Source organism: Epinephelus moara, chromosome 17 (assembly GCF_006386435.1).
Source record: "Epinephelus moara isolate mb chromosome 17, YSFRI_EMoa_1.0, whole genome shotgun sequence".
NCBI lineage: Eukaryota > Metazoa > Chordata > Actinopteri > Perciformes > Serranidae > Epinephelus > Epinephelus moara.
This window is the reverse complement of record NC_065522.1, coordinates 6,728,434-6,732,711: the sequence shown is the minus strand read 5'-3', so window position 1 is coordinate 6,732,711 and position 4,278 is coordinate 6,728,434. Positions and strand designations below refer to the sequence as shown.

Here is a 4,278-nt window from a genome sequence, read left to right as displayed (position 1 = left end):
AGGAAAATGACAGATGACCATTTGCCATCCACCCTTGCTGGTGTTTTACCGTCTATAAATGGCGTGCGTGCATGCTCTTCCATCGCTTACGGCCATACCACCCTGAATATGCCCGATCATCGCTTACGGCCATACCACCCTGAATATGCCCGATCTCGTCCGATCTCGGAAACCAAGCAGGGTCGGGCCGGGTCAGTACTTGGATGGGAGACCGCCTGGGAATACCTGGTGCTGTAAGCTTTTTATTCTCACCTTTCATCGGCAGAGGGCGCTGCTCCTCCTTTACTGGAGCCAGCTCCTTGGAAAACAGCACCAGTGGACAAACTCTCCTTTTTTTTCCTTTTTTTTAATTTGTCAGTGAGTATATGTGCATTAACTCAAAACTAAATGCTGTGTGGGTCTTGTCATGGCGCTTGTTGAGTGCAGGAAAATGACAGATGACCATTTGCCATCCACCCTTGCTGGTGTTTTACCGTCTATAAATGGCGTGTGTGCATGCTCTTCCATCGCTTACGGCCATACCACCCTGAATACTTCCGGGTCGAAGGTCGTGGAGAGAGGAACGGCGGCGCACAACGTGCTAAAGCTGCGTTACTCTTGTACTCTAATATAGTGATTTGTAAGTGTAAAAGTGAGTATTTTTCGCCCCGCAGTGCCCCCCCGGGCAGCCATCTGCTGCTTGGGGGATACAGTGGAGCAGCGAAAACGAACTTTGATGGATCAAATGGCAGCCATGACCGGAACGGACAAAGACGACGAGACAATGAACTTCCAAAAAACGGCTGAGGGGAGAGCGAGCAGAGACGGAGACGCACGCGGACGGGGTGAGCAGGCAACCACAACCAAATCGGCGCTGGAGAGGACCGTTGGAACAGTGGCAGGTAAAGCAGACAAGGTGGCTATCGGGGACAAGATGGCGGAAGAGGCGGACGCCGAGAAAGCGGTGGCACCACGAGGTGCGCCAGCTGTGACGGAGACGGGGATGGACTCGCTAAGAGACTTGGTGGTGAATGTGGAGGTGGAGGGGGAGCCGCAGTTGCAGATGATACAGCTTTTGAAAGCCGTGGACAATACCTGTGGCCGAGTAATTGGCCGCAGGAACAAAGGCTCCAACAAGTGGGAAATCACCATGAGCAACCCGAAAGGAAAGGAGAAACTGCTGGATGGGTTTAAGATCGGCGAGAGGAGGGTGATTGTCACCGAGGTGTCAAGAGACACACGAATCGTGTCATTTCTAAACCTGCCGCTGTATATTACGGACAATCAAATTTTTGAAAAACTGACTCTATGGGGGGTGGAGCCGGTATCACCCATTAAAAAAAGAAAATGGGCTGGGACAGAGGTTTTGGATGGCACGAGATTCTTAAAAGTCCACTTTACAGACAACGTGTCATCTCTGCCATACAGTACAAAATTTCACACAATTGAAGGTGTGGAATATTTCCGAGTTCTACATGACTGTCAACAGAAAGTGTGCCGTTTGTGCCTACAAGTGGGCCACATAATGCGGGAGTGCCCTGAATTCAGATGCTTTAAATGTAAAGCAACTGGACATTATGCGAGGGAGTGTGCTGCGGGAGAAGAAAAGTGTGAAAACTGCAAAAATGAAAAGTGCAGGTGCAAGCCTGATAATGCGGACGAGGTACTGGATCAAGAGGCGGTGGTGGAGATGACTGCGTATGTGGAGGAGGACAGCGATGTCGTTCCTGAAACGGAAGAGACACCTGTCCAGGCAGCAGGAGGAACGGTGGACCGTGCGGTGAGCGGGGTGGTGGAGGAGGGGGATTCGGCTGACGAATATAGTGGGATCTCGAGTGTCTTCAGGGAGCCGTGGACCCGAGTGACCAGGTCAGCAACGCCGTCCTCAAGGAGAGAGGGAGCGGAGAAGCAGATAGAGAGGAGCAGGAGTAACCAGAGGGAGGAGGAGGAGAGTGGAGGTGACGGCTTGCGGGGTGAGCAGACACCATTGCGGGGCCTGCAGCAGATGGACAAGGACCATGGCAGACCGAAGCAGGTGAGACACGGGGAAAATAAGTTGAGATTGAAAAAAGGGCAGAAAGGACCCTGATGTGAGCTTCTGTTTAATCGGCGTTTTCTTTTTTCTGATTATGGACATGAAATGTTTTTTTTCCTTTTTGTGCTTATTATGTTAAGAATTATTTCTTTCAACACGAATGGGCTGAGAGATTTGAACAAATTCACGAGAGTAACAGCCCTGTGTTCGGCCGATGTTTTATGTTTACAAGAAACTAACTGGGACACTGACTGTGAAAAACTTTTGAAGTACAAGCGGCCAGGAGTTTTGTTTTCCAGTTTCGGACCTCAGAAATCGAGAGGGGCCAGTATTTTGGTGAGCAGCCGGCTGGCTGGAGACGCTGCTTTATTGAACAAGGACAGTGATGGGCGATGGGTGAAAGTTAGACTACTTGTGGACAATAAAACATTTACTATATTGAACATCTATGCGCCAAATGTGGAGATGGATTGTGTTTCCTTCTTCAAAGAAATAGAAAATATTATTGGTGACTGTGATATTATAATGGGTGACTTTAATGTGAAAATGTGTTTACTCGATTATCATATGATGAGTCGCTTTAAAAATGATGTATCGAGGGGTGTTTTGCGAGAAGTAATGTCAAAGCATAACTTATGTGATTTATGGAGAACATTAAATCCTACGAAAAGGGAATATTCTCGAACACAGGTAGTATTGAATGAACTTAAACAAAGTAGAATTGATTTATGTTTAGTTAATAAACGAGATTTAGATAGATATAGTGAAGTATATTATAAAAACAATTGTATGAGTGATCATGCCACGATGACAGTGGTAATGGGAGTAAAAGGGAGGAGGAAAGGGGGAGGAATATGGAATTTAAATGCTAATCTGCTTAAAGATGACAAATATTTAGAGTGTATTAGGAAAGTGATTGAAATGGGTCATTCTACACCTGATTTTCAAAATGATATCATTACTGGACGGGAAAATTTAAAGGCACAGATCAAGAAGAAAAGTATCCTGTTTGCAAAAAAGCGTAATTTTCAATATACAGAAAGAGAGAAATGTCTCAAAAGGGAATTTGAGAAATTAAGTGGGGTGGGTATGAATAATTCGGAGAAACTTTTGAATATTCTAACAGAGATGAAACAAATTGATGAGAATAAATGTATGGGAGCGATAATGAGGAGCAGAGCACAGTATGCTTTTTTCTGACCCTTGAGAAACACAAACAGGATCAGTGCTACCTCCATAAAGTTAAAAATAAGGACGGGAAAGTGGTGGATGACTTAGTAAGTATATATGAGTGTGTTTATGAGTTCTATGAGACCTTATACAAATCAGAGGGCTCAGATGAAGGTGCGACGAGCATAATTATTGAACGACTAGAAAATAAACTTGATGATGGTGACAGAGAATTGTGTGACAACGATATAACTGTGGCAGAGATTGAACAGGCGATCGATCAACTGAAACCTGATAGAAGCCCGGGAGTGATGGCCTCACGGCCAATTTCTATAGAGTATTTAAGAAGGTGCTTGCACCGATTTTACAACAAATATTTGTAAAAGTAGAACACGACAAAGTTGTACCCGAATCAATGGCAATAGGTATTATTACGCTAATATTTAAGAAGGGAGATAAATGTGACCTAAAAAATTATAGACCCATTACCCTTATGAACACTGATTACAAAATATTGATGAAAGTAATAGCGAATAGGATAAAATTATTGATTGGGAAAGTGGTATCTCCCACTCAAGCATATAGTATCCCCGAAAGAGATATCTGTGATATTGTTCACACAATACGTGATGTCGTTGATTATGTGCCCGACTCAGGGCAAAAAGGTATAGTGCTGGCCTTAGATTTTAACAAAGCTTTTGATAGGGTCGAACATACTTTCCTATTCAAGGTATTAGAAGCATACGGTTTTGGTAGGAGACTGGTAAATTTGGTTAGATTAATATACAGAAATGCAAAAGGTAAGGTTAAGTTTAATGGGGTCTTAACTGACGTGTTCACTTTAAGTAGATCGGTGAGGCAAGGGTGTCCCTTGTCTGCCATGCTCTACTCAATTGTGGCGGAACCCCTTGCAACACTAATCAAAGCTGACAAGAGGATTGGGGGCATTGATTTGCCTAATGGTAAGAAATGTACAATTCAACAATTTGCTGATGATACGACGATCATGGTGAAGGATTTTGAGAGTATTAAAAGTGTTTTGGGAATTTTGGATATATACGGGAGTGCTGCAGGGGCACGAATTAATATTGAAA

General features: G+C 44.3%; 1 non-coding gene across 1 annotated transcript; it reads left to right on the top strand.

Annotated features, from left to right (window-relative positions):
* Window positions 1-121: 121 nt before the first annotated feature.
* On the top strand, window positions 122-240 carry LOC126404731 (5S ribosomal RNA). The gene has a single exon (XR_007571505.1). It is a non-coding gene; the product is annotated as a 5S ribosomal RNA (ribosomal RNA).
* The last annotated feature ends 4,038 nt before the right edge of the window (window positions 241-4,278 follow it).